This window comes from Callospermophilus lateralis, chromosome 12 (assembly GCF_048772815.1).
Source record: "Callospermophilus lateralis isolate mCalLat2 chromosome 12, mCalLat2.hap1, whole genome shotgun sequence".
Lineage (NCBI taxonomy): Eukaryota > Metazoa > Chordata > Mammalia > Rodentia > Sciuridae > Callospermophilus > Callospermophilus lateralis.
The window spans coordinates 42,574,455-42,591,490 of record NC_135316.1 but is presented as its reverse complement, the minus strand read 5'-3'; positions in this window follow the sequence as shown (position 1 = coordinate 42,591,490).

The following is a 17,036-nucleotide window of genomic DNA, read 5'->3' as shown; positions in this document are numbered from 1 at the left end:
AAATGCATGAAGGATGCAAATGTGGACTCTCTCAATGGCTCACCACAGTGTGACAGCTGTGGACAGGATCAAGACAAAAGCGGGTGACTGCTCCAAGAAAATGATGGCTTCGGCATCTCCAACCCAATCAATAATCTGGCATGTTGAGGTCAATCACTGCGTGGCCATATTCACTTCGAGCCAGTCAAAGATTATTAGTTTGATACCCAGAGGCTATTTCTTTCTGCCATGGATTCTGGAGAGAGTCTGTGTGTATCTCTTCTGAACCAAATGGAGAGAGCCTAACTATTTATAACAATGAAAACAGGGACAGAGAATTTCAGAGAGATTCCATGTTTGTTAGGACTGATATCACACAATTGCTCCAGGTTGAGTGATTCTTCTGAATTGGTTGCTAAGCTAATTTTGCATTTCGTCCATTCAAAATATTAAACTGTTTTGAAGCCCCTACTATGTTTTCAGCCTTGACCTCAGGATCTGGGGATACAAAGAGAATGCATTTCTTGTGGTCACCAAGGGGTGAATCTAGAATATTCCCCCAAAGTGCTAATGCTCTCCATTTTTCCCAACCATTGCATTCCATTCTCCTAAGTCCCCCTCCCCATGAACCCTTGAAAAAATTCCTGCATAAACCTGAAAAGATTGTTCCTGGGACAAAGAGAAGAGAGACAGCAGAAAATCATTATTTTAGATTATGTATGGTTAATTGTATCCTGATCTGGCCAAAGAGATGGTGATAAGTAGGTTCCGGAAAGCATCTAAAAGCTTTATGAACTGCTAAAAGGGCAATAGAATTAACCAAGGGAGCTATTTCTGACTAACATGCTGGTTCCATGTCTGTGGCCCACAGTCTGTGTGAGGAATTCAGCTGCCCGATCTCGACACTCACATAAGCGCTCATGGGAAACTGTGGTAAGGACAGATCCACAGGAGTACCTGGGAATGGTGCTCTTGCTGTCTGATATTTCACCAGTCATGTTTTACTGTTTCTCCTGGATGGCATGCCAGAGAGTATAATAAATCTCAGTTTGTTTATATTCTGAGTCTGTATTTGCACTTTGGTGATTATATTTGAATTCATGCAAGATCCTTTTCTTTTTTTTAAGAACTCAAGCATAATCTTCTCATTAATCCTGTCCTGTTTGTCTGTTATTAATAGGCCACTGTACAATGTATTCTGCTGCAAAACTCCACCAGGCATGACTAATTCAGATAATTAATTTGCTAGAACATTAACACCATCAAATGAGCCTGCTAAACCGGTAAATTTAAAGTAAATTAAACTTAATTTGCAGGTTATTGCAATTAAGTCTGCCTTGTCTTTCTGAGGGATTTCAACATCCTCAGTATTTAAGAGGCAATCATAATGCATGCAAGTGGGCGGGCTTTTTGGCTAATTAACACAAGAGTCTAATCTGCTTTTCAATTAGGGTGGATGTTTATAATGTGCTGGTGACAGTGTTGCGATTCAGTGCAGCCTAACAGGAGTGCATGGCATAATTATAGCTGAAAAGAAAAGCTCATGCCGGGCCTTTTTAGGGGTTAATGAGACATTGGCAGCTTCCAGCTGAGGAGATCGAGCCAGTTTAGTGTAGCTTCAAGAGGAAACCACCCATAGGGGTTTCCTTTGAAGTGTCAAAAGGTCCCCTTGTTCTGGGTGGCTTATGTTTCATTTGTCTGAGTGGCATATCAAAAATTGATGAGCTGCCAGCAGCAGTCCCTATGACATTAATTCACCAATTGTGTTTCTAATAGTTTCATCCTTAAATAAATTTGGATGATGAGAACAACGGTAAGGAGAGTCAAGGTTCTGAAAACAATGAGAAGGGCCAGACATCTGCATGGCTTTTATATGGCACAGACAAATGCAGCTGCAGTGAACCATAAAGGCACGCCCACCTACTTCACTCAGGGCTATTAGCTGGAAGCTGGGGGGGGAGACAAAGATGCATTGTACCTGTGCCCTCTGCTGATCCACAGTGGCTCAGAACAGCGTTTGAGGTGGCCTTCACTGGTGTTCTTTTTAAAACCTGTAACTATATGGGAAAGGAGTCTCTAGCTGAAGCCTCAGAAGATGAAGTGTCTATGGAGCTGGTACAGAATTCGTCTTTGAAACACTCTCAATTAAGCCACCTGTACACCAGGCCTGAGGGTGAAAGGAAATAGCCAGTCACTTCATAAGATCGTGCCTATATTAAGAGTAAGGAAAGAAATATTATCTCCTTCATGCCTGCAAGAAAACACTAAGATGGGATGGTGTGAGTCTAGGTTTGGAGCTGAGCTGAGAGGTGTACTTGTGTAGAAGCCTCTTCAAGTCCTATGCGGTCTAGTTCACATGATTGCCTTAATTGCACTTTCTGGTTTTAGATGCTCAGTGGTTATACAATGAGGAAAAGAGAATTTACAAACAAGTAGCTGCCTCAGGGATGATGACCATAATTTCTGATGTGCCCAAAAATTATCTGGGTACATGTATCTGGGTTAGAACAACCAATGTTGTACTCTCAAAACATTTAGGAGAGCAATTGAAAAGGAAAGACATTAAAAACCTGTACAAAAATAAATACTCTCACCACTGCAGTGTTACATGTTTTCTTTTAAGAATACTAAATTATATATGATCATAAAGAGCATTACAAAGATGGCCTGGCTTTCATGTAACATGCATTAAGTAAGTTACTGCCATGTAAAAACAATATCATGTCACAGATGTGAATTAGCAGGCAATCAAATAAATTATTCTAGTTACTTTTTGGAAAGATGGATCTAATTATTCAAATGAACTATAAAATCTCTAAAACTTATAGTGTTATATAGCTAGACATAGCCAAAGATAGTCCTGATGTATTAAAACAGATGCTTCTGCATTTTAACTGGTTACTCTTTGAGTAGATCGTATGGGTCCAACACAGCACAATGAGCTTAAGGCAATGAACAAAGAGATATTATTCCCATATCATGGAGCTTGCAAATAAACAGAAAACTCTCACTTGTTGGTAAATGTAATGTGACAATAAAATGGGACAGTATAATAGAGTGACTCAAGGGCTACTTTAAACTAGATGTTAAGGAAGCCTTTGCAAGGAGGTGACATTTAAGTTGAGACCAAAATGGCATGGAAACATTTCAAGGAAGACATGACCTATTTTGTAGTTTCAAAAGATCACTTTGGCTGCTGTCTAGAGAGTCATAGCGGCAGGGCGCGGCTGCATGAGGAGGGGAGAAATGAAGCTATGCTTCCCCCTTTAGCTTCTAATGTCCTCCAGCAATTACATGCAACTAGGCTTCTGAATTTAAACTATGAGTTAAAAGTAGGTTTGATAAATCTTTTTGTACATGACATTGAAATTTTGAGTAAATTATTAGACATTCAAGTGGCAATGCCAGGTTGGAAGGTAGATGCTTAGCCTGGACATTAAGGGAGACCCTAGAACTACAGTTGTACAACAGGGAGGCATGATTGTGCAGCTTGTGTTCAAAAACATGGACTGGCTGATTATCCCCAGTGGAGAGTAGAGCAAAGAGGGAGTCCCAAATCAAGTTACGTAGTATAGGAGAAGCCAGCAAAGGGGACAGAAGCTGAATGGCCACTGAGGTAAGAAAAAAAGCAACATGAATATGAAGGAGGGTGACACTGGAAACAGAAGAAAATGTTTTGAGAAAAAGGGAGCAGCCAGCTGTGTTGAATGCTAATGAGAGATTGAACGAGATGAAAAGAGACAAATGTCCATTGGATTTAGCATCATGGAGGTCAATTGTGACCTTGACAAAAGCCATTCTCATGATGTGTGGGACCAGAAGGAAGCCTGGCTGGGGAGAGAATGGGAAATGAGGAGTGGATGGTAGTGTCACTAGGAAGTTCAGCTGTAATTAACAAAAGAAATGCATGATGCCAGGAGTGGGGATGTAAGATTCAAGAAAATTTTTTTAAGTATGGAAGAGAATATGGGCACATCTTAAAAACAACAATCCAGGAAAGAGGAAAAGACTAATCACAGAAGGGAAGTGAAAAAAGCTATTGGGACCCTGAACACAGGGAAGACTTAGCCTTTGGTGGGAGCTGAAACCCTTGAAAACCAAAGGAGAATCAGCGTATGAGGAGAAATTCAGAAAAGGGACCAGAAAGAGAGGAGGCTTGTGAGAAATAATTACTCAAGGGCCAAAAACAACAAATAATAAATTAGATCCAATTCATTATTTAATTGCCAATGTGTTTTTTATAAGGTTCTATATATAAACTAAAGAAAAAAATTGACACAAAACAATTTCCCATAGCCCACAGAATAATACAGTACTCCAACAGTGAAGGGAACAAGTAAGTTTATTTCTCTGTGGAAACACCCAAATGAGACTTTAAAAGAAGGAATATATTGGCCTCTAGGGACTTAGACCCATGGTGCATTTAGAGAAAGTTCATTTGTACTGGGTCTGATCAAGTTACCTGGGGTCTCTGATTTGCATTTGGCGAACACCATTCTACTCTCTACTTTTATAACCTCAACTTTTCAGATTTCACACATAAGTGAGATCATGTAACATCTGTTTCTGTGTACCTGGCTTATTTCACTTAGCATAATATTCTCTAGGTCCATTTATGTTGTCACAAATGACAGGCTTTTCTACTTTTTAAAGTCTGATAGTATTCCATGATGTGCATAAACAATGAATGGATCTTAAAATGTATTCATCCACTGATGAATACTTAGCTTGTATCTTTTTCTTGAACATAAGAGTACAAACATCCCTTCAATGTACTAATTTCAATTCCTTTGGATGTATATTCAAGTGTGGAATTGCTTGATCATATGATAATTATTCTTTTAGTTTTTAAAGGAACTTCCATACTATGTCCAAAAGGGCTGTACTAATGTACAATACCACCAACGATGTTCAAGGATTCCCTTTTTCCACAACCTCACCAACACTTATCTTTCATCTTTTTGATAGTAGCCATTCTAACAGATGTGAGTGGATATTTTATTGGGCTTTTAATTTGCATCTCTCTGATAATAGGGGAAAATGCCAGGATCTCTTATCTGTTGACTATATGTCTTCTTTTGAGAAATGTTTATTCATATTCTTTGTCAATTGTTTATCAGATGTTCAGTTTGCAAATATTTTCTCCCAAACTGCAGGTTGTCTCTTGACTTTATTAATTGTTTAAATATGCAGAAGCTTTTCAGCTTGATGTGATTCAATTTGTCTATTTTTGCTTTCATTGCCTGAATAGCATATTAAAATTTATATACTGCTATCATCTACAGCAGATTATTGGCTCTTCAAAACCACATAAATTACTTAATATTACTAATCTTGTTGATAAATTAATAAGTTGAATTCATACCAGTTAAATGATTTGCCCTGAGACAGAGCTACAGAAAGCAAAGATTGTTACTCAGGACTTCTAACTTCAGATCCCAGATTGTTCTACTCTGTGCTATCAACAGTTAGATGAAAAGTCTTTCACACTTCTAAGCCTGGATGTGTAAGAAATCAGCAAAGTTCCCAGCTGCCTTTTCATAAATCTGACAAGGTGCTACTCATTCGCAATAATGTGGAGGAGAAAGAAAGAAATGAGAACAGAGTGTAAAATCAAAAACCTGAATTTCCTGTAGAGAGTTCTCAGTACCTATGAGTTAGATTGGCCCCAATTATACCATAGTAGCTAATAACCCCATAGACTCCGTGGTATAAAACATCCAAGTCTGATGCTCATTCATGAGATGGCTTATGAGCAATACTCATTTGGGATCCATGCTGCCTCTCAACCCAGGTATCCACAACCATAAAAGCAGGGAAAGAAGAACCTAGTGATCCACAAGCTGTCTGCATCCCTAAGTTATCATCTTCTGAGACTGTCCCTCTAACCAATAGCACCATTGCCCCACCAGGTGCCTGAATTCCAAATCTGGATTCCTTTCTGAACCCATCTTTCCAGCATCCTTCCCAGCCCCTTACTAACAAATCACTTAGTCCAGACTTTCCTTAGTCATGGCTCTGACTATAGTGTCTTCATTTGAGGAATAGCACCCTAAGGTCAGCATAGCTATTACATGAGAGTGTCTACCACAAACACCATTTGAGAAAAAAATTTTGACTTCATACAAGACATGTTTTACTTCAGAAAGACAGCAGAAAGGAAACAGCCCTTGGAACCAGAAGCTCTAGGTTTCTGTTACCTGTAATACACTGCAGTCCACTTAATTCTAAAAGCATGAATTTCTGTATCTGTAAAATGGGGATGATAGAATCCTTACCCACAGGATTATAATGAGAATTAAATGTCCTAGGTGTTGAAGTGCTTTGTAAGTTATAAAATCCTATACACATGGTAGGAATTATCATTATTAATATTAATGAAAGCCAGACAGTAATAACCTTGAAGCAATTAGCAGCTGTTAATATACTAAACTGGATTTACTTGTCCTAATGAACAATAGAATGGCTTTATTTAAAGGGTGAAAGCAATCGTTAGTTTATTCAAACATCCATTAAGCACATATTATATGGCAGTTGCTATGCTAGGTGCAATAGATTCTACAAGCCAAAAAAAGATAGTTTCTGTCCTCTTGGATACTAATAGTAGTGATGCAAAAACAAAGCTGGGTTATAAAGCAAAATCAGAAAAAAAAATCAAAGTACTGTGAGATATCCTATTTAAATAGGAAAAGATTACCTGGTACAGGAAGCATCAAGAATGATTTAGCAGAGGTGGTAGGATTTGAGCTCAACGATTAAGAAAGAATAAGGTTTGAATGAGTGATGAGTATAATTGTGTGATAGAAACACGACCAATATCTCAGTATAGAGAACAGCTCCACTCCCTGATAGCTTTGTGACCCCACACAATGACTTAGCTTCTGAACTGTAGGAGTATGGTGAGGAATTAGAAGGGAAACATGGACCCGATGCTTCTCAAACGATAGCATGCATGTATAACATGGAGTATGTGCTGCAATGCAGATTTTGATTTTACAGAGCTGGAGTGAGGCCAGAGATTGGGATTTTCTCATGAGCTCCAGGATGTATTAATACAGTTGACTCATGGACTACATGCAGGATGGAAGTCACTTTTGACAGTGCCCAGAACACACTAGTCAACAACTATTCTCATTCGTCCAGTTATCTCCCAACTGCTGGATGGTATAAGGCAAAATCCAAGAGGTACAAATGTATGACCTACTCACCAAATTTTGCCTGGATTTCTCATATCTGAATATATTTCCTAAACATGAACAACTCATAGTTCTTAATAACTGACAGAGATAAAATCAACTTTTAACATGAAAGTAAATATTTTTATACAGCAATCAACACTATTTATTACTGAAGCAAATGTTTAGTTTTTTAATTAATAGCCATATAATCATTTGAAACTCTGGTTCAACATCAGAGTGATTTTTTTAAGAAAATTCAGAACAAAAGTGAATAATAGCAAAGTATATTTCTTTGTCAGATTTGTAGCAACTTTAATTAAGCCCCAAATATTTTTATTCTCATATAACATCTTTCATTATGATAATTCTCATCTAACATATAAATATGCTTCAAACATAGACTCTTTCTTCTTTCTCAGTGCTGCTTCTGAACTTTGTACATGTATTCTTGTATAATCCCATATTGATATATATTTTCCAACTCTTTCCAATAGTAAGAGTCAACTGACTGATTAAGATAGCATTGCTTTCCTAGCTAGATGACATCCCACATAGACTTGGACAATTTGTCCAACTTTATTTGAGGTATCTCAAGCTGAGATTTAATCACTTGCTAAAAACTGAGATTTATATATTAAAAAAGAGAAAGCAATATAGTAAAATAGCACCTGTATAAAAGATGAAATTCTATGTCCATGACTGTAGCAACAAAATGACTTCAAGAATCCTTGAGACAGTAGTGTTTGGTCAGATCAGTAAGCAAGACGTACACATGACAGTTCCATCCACCAAAATCCAGGATTAATAGCCCTGGCCATCGCAGTGTCTGCACATAGACTTCGCCTATCAGTTTGGTCCAATGTGACAGCTGCAATAAGATCTCCGAGCCATCCTTCCCATTAGACACAGGCCAAGATCATGCACAGTTCACTAGGGTATATAATCAGTTACCTTCTTCAAGTTTCAGTTTCAAAACATACATAACACCTTTCCTTCTGCAGGCCCTAAATTAATTTTTTAAATGTAATAATGACTTGCATATAATCATCATGTATATGATGATGAAGACAATAATAATATATTAATAATTATAATAATATATAATATGTACCTGGAAGACAGAAATTTATATAGTTCCCCCTTCTAGATAACCTAGAAAATAAATTCATAAAATATGCATGTGGAGAGGACAAATGATTATGATATTCATGATGGTAATAATAACAAATAACCTGGGGTTTGAGAATATTTATTTTACTGTTTATATCTACCTTTGTTTTTATGAAATAAAGATTTTAAAACTAAAAGAGCAATTTAAAAAAAAGAGAGAAATCTGCAATCTTTGGTGCATGCTTTAGTAGTTTTCTTTATTTTTCTTTCTTAAAAGCACAAAGGATTCTTCTGGAATACAAATGACCATAAATTCCAGCCTACAAGTGCATGACTAATCTAATTGCAGGCAGAAGAGGATCATTTGCTAATGCTCTCACTAGAATTCTGTACTAAACGATTTGCTCAGAGAGCAATTGATGCCCCTAGAAAACTTTGAAAAATGTTCTAGTTAGAAACAACTTTGTCCATGTCATATATTTTCTGTTTTTATCTCCATCATTTTTATTCTTCAGGACATTCGGATGAAATTTTCATCTCTTTTGCTTGAGGGTTCATGTGCTCCTGCTTATTTCTTACCTGAAATCATGAGCTCATTGTGACAGTATAAGATGCCAAATTGGGTGTCACAAAAATCACAATGCAGAATCCCTACCCCCAGCCAGAATTTAATACAAAAAAAAAGAAGAAAGAAAAATGAAAGAAAAGAAAGGCGAGTCAGTAATTTGTCTTCAGAACATGAAACTCATTACTTATAAATTATTGTTAATTATATATTGAGATAAATATAGAATCATCATTTTTACAACCCTTGGAAATAGACAAGCTCTCAAAAATTTATTGGTGTCCTTAAGATTGGATGATAAAAAACAGTAAATCACTGTGCATATGTGCAGCCCTTGGAGGTCCTCAAAAAAAGTACCATGGAATTACAAATACTGAACTGCTGGCCCTGGGAATGGCAGCAGCTCCATTCCACGTCTCTTGTCTTTTGAGTGGAGGGTGGGGAAATGCCTGTATATAACTTAGAGCAACTGCTGACCTGTCACAGTGAACTTTCCCATTGCTGCCTTCCACTCTGACTCACCCACCACTCTCCAGGGACTTTAGCCTGCCCAGAAACTTCAAAGTAAAGCCTCTAATACTGTTAGGTCTCACAATATCCTTATCCAGCTCCAGTCCAAAAGAGTCAAAAATAAGAAATATAATTGAAGTGCAGGATAAATTTGAATATTGGTCTAAACTAGAGTGAATCTGTAGATTGCAAATTTGAGTTGATTTCAACAGTATATTTGGAATATGTTAACGTGGAAGCCATGTTAATGTAATTATCATTGACCAATATACAAGCACTATAAGATACTTTAGAAAAAAATCTACATAATATATATTCAAGACTCTTCCTTCCTTCACTATAAAGTTTTATTTCCTATTGACTAGATTTTCTTAGAAGCTCTTTGCCAAGAAATGTAGATCTATTTCAATTGTCCTATAACATTACTTTCTAGACATTTTATTTTAAACAGGGAATGGCAAAATAAAAGTAAGCTGGGTAAGGATAATTGAGGTTAATAGGACATTTGAAGGTCAAGGAGACTCTGTTACAACTCAGTTTCAAAAACCACCATAGGTCAACACTCTACAGGTATATATTAAAGGTTTTTCATATGCAGAATAATATGCATATATCAAAATACAGCATGGGACATGGTCCTCTCTACAAAGGTTATTAATCTACTTGGGAAAATAACAGCAGTATACTATAAATATCTGAGAAACACAAAATATTATTTAAAATATACTGAGTGGAATGATGGATGCATAAGAATTGCTGTTAACAGTAAGAATCTAACATATGTAAAGTAAATTGGGAAAACTAGGAACTTTGGAGTCAGACAGGACTAAGCTAGAATATCAGCTCAATTACTAGCTACATAATATTGAGAAATATACCCAAGCTCTAATCTAACCCTGGTTTTCACATCTCTGAAATGGTGATAATAATTCATAGCTCATCATCTCTAGCAATTAGAGAAATGCAAATCAAAACTACTCTAAGATTTCATCTCACTCTAGTCAGGATGGCAGCTATTATGAAGACAAACAACAATAAGTGTTGGTGAGGATGTGGGGGAAAAGGTACACTCATACACTGCTGGTGGGACTGCAAATTGGTGCCACCAATATGGAAAGCAGTATGGAGATTTCTTGGAAAATTGAGAATGGAACCACCATTTGACCCAGCTATCCCTCTCCTCAGTCTATACCCAAAGGACTTAAAAAGAGCATACTACAGGGACGCAGCCACATTAATGTTAATAGCCATACAATTCACAATAGCTAAACTGTGGAACCAACCTAGATGCCCTTCAATAAATAAATGGATAAAAAAAATGGCATGTATACACAATGGAATATTACTCAGCAATAAAAGAGAATAAAATCATGGCATTTGCAGGTAAATGGATAGAATTAAAGAAGATAATGCTAAGTGAAATTAGCCAATACCAAAAGACCAAATGTTTTCTCTGATATAAGGAGGCTAATTCATAGTGGGGTAGGGAGAAGGAACAAGGGAGGAATGGATAAACTCTAGATAGTGCTGAGGGGTTGGAAAGGAAGAGAGGGGGCATGGGGTTAGAGATGATGGTGGAATGTGATGGTCATTATTATCCAAAGTACAAGTATGAAGACACAAATTGGTGTGAATATACTTTGTATACAACCAGAGATATGAAAAATTGTGCTCTATATGTGCAATAAGAATTGCAATGCATTCCGTTGTCATATATAAATTAAAAAAAAATTAAAACACATTCTAAAAAAATTTATAACTCAGAGTTGTGAGAACTAAGTCAGATCATATATATGAAGAATCTAGCATAGTTTCTGGCACATAGCAGGAACTTAGTAAATATAGTTTCCCTTCTCTTTTACTGCGAGGGATTCTGGTACATCAAAGATGCAGGTCCTAAAGTTCACAATCTTGAAATCTAATTAGGAAGATTAGATAATGCCTCTAGAGATGAAAAAACATAATAGTGAAAAGTGGCAACTAAGCACACAATAGAGTCTATATATAGGCTAAGATCCCAAGCATTTTTAAAAGATTTGATTAGGGGAGATTTTCCAGGAGAAAATGGTATTTGCATTGAGGAACTGTTTGAGAGAGGAAGTCTAAAATGAGTTTGGCTATTGTTGGCAAAATGATTTGGCAGGAGTAATCACTCATAGAGAGTGAGAGAGGTCTAGAGATAATGGGGCAGGGGGAGGCAAGAAGACCAGATCAAGAAGTTCCATGCTACAGGCAAGGGAAACACTAGAATTTTTTGAACAGGAGAATCACATAATAAAGAAGTGATTTTAAAAATAATCCAACAGTATATAACAGACATATTTGCTTTTTCCCAGCTCAACTATAAATTTCTGGATCAAAGAACTGTCCCCTCAACTCTCTGGACTAATGCAAGTAATATCTTATTATGTTTCTGGCAAATGTTTGTTTCCTGTTCCATTGAATGACTTAAAGGGTTCCATTTCTTTGGCTTTGGTTATTACAAAATACATGTTATTTACTATGTATTCACTAGCCCTTTTGATGTGATTTCAATTCAGGCAGTATTTAGACACAAAAACCAGCTCACCAATGAATAGTGTCTGAAATTGTACCCTGTGTGTGTTCAATGGTCTTCCACTCTTATCTGATAGTTTACTATTTCTTCACTTTGAATTCTACTCTGAATTGCTAAGATCAAGAGTTTCTAAATTACTCAAATTCCCAAAGCAAAACATGCTTGCTTTTTCTGAATTCTCTTAAAGCAAATGATGTTTTGCTTAGAGATTTATGCTGCTGGGTGCATAAAAATCTTTGGTGATATTGGGAGTGATTCATGAATACCTAGGGAAGGCAAAAAACTTTATCTTAAAATAATTTTGAATGAAATTTTTTAAGTTTCATATTATCTTCTGTCTGTATTTTTTTTTATAAACAATTAAATCTGTAGTAACCAAGAAAGACCTTAGGAAATTCTCAAATGGTGTGTCACCTTTGGGGACAAATTCAATCGTGCCTTTCTCAGTAGCTCCTGTTGGAGGCTACTTTTCTCACAGCTGTACTTTGTTCCTAACTGCATACAAACTTAATGTATTACTTTAAAATGTGTATAATTATGATATCGACTTTATAGAGTCATTTCAAGGATTAAACAAGATGAAGTGAGTAATGAATTTAGCACATTGCTAAGCACATAATAAGCATTCATTCAATGTAAGTAATTATTATTATTATCCAAACAGATTATTCTTTCTTATTGTAGTGATTGCAAGGTGGGTAAGAGTTATGCATTCCTGCTAAGCAAGTCCCAAAGTGGAAGATAAAGCCACATTTTCCTTTGATAGAGAATTATATGGTAATTAAAAGTATTCCAACAAACATTTTTTTAGTTCTTTCTTTGTTGCTGCTCACCAAAGTAGGCATGGTGTATCTGAAGATAAATAAGACCTATTTTTGCCCTCTAGAATCCCATAGCCGATTGGGAAACATGCAGAGAAATCCAAAGGAATAAACACTACAAGAGAGTTATATTCAAAGTACCATCAGAGTACAGAGGAGAGAGCAATTAACTCAGTATGGAAGGTTAGGAATGAAAGAAAAGGTGATTATTTAATTGGGTCTTATTAAGAAAATAAAATTGTGTCAAACAGACAATGAAAAGAAAGGGCATTTTAGGCTGGGTAAATATCATATGCAGGGAATTAAAATGTGAGAAAAATGTGCTCTACTGGGGAAAAAGTATACCTCTGCTTTTGCTGTTATTGCTATTTTTTGTATTTTTAGCCTGATTATATCATTGGGAATGTAGGTAACAGGTGGTTAGGAAATGAGTGGATCATAAGGGGATTTAAATGGGTAATATGCTAAACAAGTTTGAGAGATTTTGGAAACTGTGGAACATTTAACCTGAGTTCTACCCTTGTTAACTATAGGACTACATTGCAAAGCAGATTTCTAAATCTTATTCACTTTGCATAACTGAAACTTATGCCTTTTGATCAGAAACTACCAATATCATCCTTTCCTCTGCCCCTGAAACTACCATTCTATTCTCTGTTTCTATAAGCTTCACATTTTAGATATCCCATATTAGTGAGTCATGCAGTATTTGTTCTATTGTAATTAGTTTATTGCACTTAGCATAATGTCCTCAAGGTCCATCCATGCTGTCAAAGATTACAGATTTCCTTCTTTTTAAGGTTGAATAATATTACATTTAAGAAAAAAATACATATCAGTCTGGGACAATTGCTATAACAAACAACTTGAAAAGTTTAATAGTATAACAAAACAGAATTTTGCTCACACCAGAGGTAAGGAACCCAGGAAGGCAACCTGTCCAGGGTCGTGCCCCTCATGAGCCACATGACTCACTGAGCTAAGCTATGAAAGGCATCCTGCTTCCAGGATAGAGAAGAACAAATATCAGCCCAGGACAATTGCTATAACAGACAATGGCTGTTCTCCCTAGGAGGGACAGGAGCAAGAATTAAGCTGTCTCAGACAATTTCTCCTTATCTTCAGGTATCACATGCCCAATACATTCTGGAGTTATTATTAAAAACCACAAGCAAGAAATGGAGAAGAACAATCAGTCCAAAGCCACTCAGGGAACTGTCCTACAAATAGTGTGATCAATTGTACCATAAGAAAACTATTAGAAAGATGTCTACCTCACATGAACTGGATACGAAAATTAAGTACAATTATGATAAAAAAAAAAACCTCTCCATCCTTGCTCTCTGGACCATGGTCTTCTGGAGAGGAGAGAAGTATGACCTCATAAAGTTGTAGATGTGTGTGTATGTGTGTGTGTGTGTGTTGTCCGTAGTTTTCCTGTCTATTTGACTATCTATCTCTACACACACACACACACACACACACACACACACACACACACACACATATTTCTTTTTTAATAATTTTAATTGTTGATGAAACTTTATTTTATTTATTGATGCCAGGAATCAAACCCAGTGCCTCATACATATGAGGCAAGCACTCTAGCGCTGAGCTACAACTCCAGCCCCTCTACACTTACATATTGAATTCCTATGAAAGGCCAGACACTCACTAGTGACTGAGCATCTGACTGTAACATAAACCCTCGTGGAGCTTACATTCCAGAAAGGAAGACAGCACTAAAAACATGTTACTCAATTATTCATATAATTTCAACTATGATAAAAGGAATAAATCAGAAGCACAGGATGGAATGAGAGTATAGAGGAACAATAAACTAACCCTGTGGACTAGAGCCTTATAAATAAATTTTATGTGGGTCCCAAAGATACATAAACCATGAACTCTTAAAGAAATTGCAGTGGAGGGGAAAGTATAAGACCTTCATGTAAACAATTGTATTACAAAAGAGAAAGATGAGATATGTGTGAAGTGCCTTTGAAAATCCAGGCAGGAGAGGTGGCTTTTAGGGGAAGGAAGACATCCATCTGGAAAACACAGGTTTTACATCGTGCCTCTGAGGGTGACTATGAGTTGGAAATGTGGTGGGGCTGACCTACCAAGGCAGAGAAGGGATGAAACCAAATACAGCTGTGAGCAATGGAACAGGGTAGAAAACATTGAAGTACAGAGACTGTAGATTAAAGAAAACCAACAGGAAGTATATTTTAATCACCATCCAAAAAAGTAATGCATAGATTGAATTATCGTCAGTGGGCCATGAAGAAAGAGAGTGAGACAGATTTAAGTCAAAGAAATTAGAAGCAACAGGACTTGCCAATTTTTCCCACAAATATTTGAGCACTTACTATGAACCTAAACCTTGAAGCCAAAGTTCTCTTCCATCCTCATTAATGCTTCAAGAAATAAAAGGATGTTCAAGTTATGCACATTTCATTTAGTTCTTTCTTCTCTACATAGTCTTCTGGATCATCATGAGTAGTATTGTTCAGTTTCTTTTACTGCATGTATCTTATAGTGATTGTTCTTTTACCAATATGTCTGAAAATAACATGCTGCTTTTGTGAGAAGTAAAAAATGTCAAGTATTAAATATACTGCAGTTTGCACATACCATAGCTAGGCACTGCCATGTCACACTATATACATGTTATCTTGGCCTAACAGACTTTATATTTGCACAAACTGTGAACTGGCAGTTGGTATTTATATACAGCCTGGCCCCCAGGGATGACCCATGGGCATGCAAGTCTTCCAGAGCTGGCAGCCCTCTACGAATGCTGATTGTGTAAAGTGTTTTTATAGAAACATATTCTAATATGTGTTTCAAACTTGGAGCTATCCGTCTATGTATTCCTTCATTTAAAATAAAACACAAAGATGTTTAGCAGTGCAAATAGGAAAGGTGCCTCCAAATAGGTTTCAACGTGGGCCACTCTCCATAAATCTCCTCTGATTTCTTTGCTTTCTGTTTTCAAAAAGAAAAAAGCTATCGGAGTGCTGGCATATTAGAGTTTTTGTTGGTTATTCACAGTGTGAAATCAGCATCACTAAATAAAGCAACTGCCAAATAAATGTGTTCTGGTTACAAAGAGAAACCACTGTACAACTAAAATCTTAAATCTAATTAAGAAATTTCCAAATGCCATATCGTTGAGACCTTCCAACAACAACAACAACAACAACAAAAAAATACATTTCAGCTGGGACTTGTGAATTGCTAGCTTTGTACATAAAAGAAACAGCTTGTTCTAAAGCTGAACTTCAGTAAATTACAGGGGCAGTTTGTCTTTCACAGCCCTGTTATGAGGGAATGTTCCTCTGCTGGAACCTCTGGGTAGTGAAGTCTGCAAGCAGTTCCCACTTCTTCCATAAGGGGCTAAATAAATATTATGCACATTCTGAAAATACAGTATTGCTTTCAATACCCTTACATTAAAATGATTACTGTAAGTGGCTGATACATGGATAACTAGAAAATGTTGTTTCAAGTGTGTAGGTTAGGTCTAGGTACTCTTTCACACCTGTATAAATAGCTGCTTGCTGGGCACACACATTATCTAAATTTAAGGCCAAAATCAGGCTGAAACTACAGTAACAAAGTGTCTCTTTACTATTCCAGTAAAGAACAATCTCATTATGCTTCTGCATACCAAAAGAATAGGTGTTTCTTTACTCTTCCTCTTTTCAAAAGATATAAAGAGAAAAGAAAACTTTGGAACCTTCTCTAATAGGACAATATGAGCATTACTTGAAAAAATCTAAAACTCATTGTCCTAAAATTCACTTTTGCTACAGTACTTTCCGTTGTGTGAGAGGTGGAGGGATGGATTTAGATTTCCATGATACAGGATATTCAGTTCTGCCTTTCACTTTGTTTGTATATGCATAAAGCTTTAATTAGCTGTTCAAGGTCATAAAGGATTGTGCTCCAAAGACTTAAATCATTTTAGAATAATCTTTCTTTTATTTAGAAAATATCACAAAATAATTTTATGACATTATGTTTTGCATTTTCAAATATATATGCTAATCTTGACAACTATAAAATTAGAAAGACTTTGTTAAATTCATTTAATGAATAGTTTACATGAACATACATTTGTGTACATGTGTTTTATACATATTTTTACATATGATGCATATGTACATACACATATGCACATAATTTATACATATACATATATACCTGGAAGCACACATAGGTTTACAGATAAACACAGACTCAGGAGGGCTTTCTTGAGTTCATGTGATCAGCAACCAATATGCTACCTTGGCCTTTTTTCTTTTTTT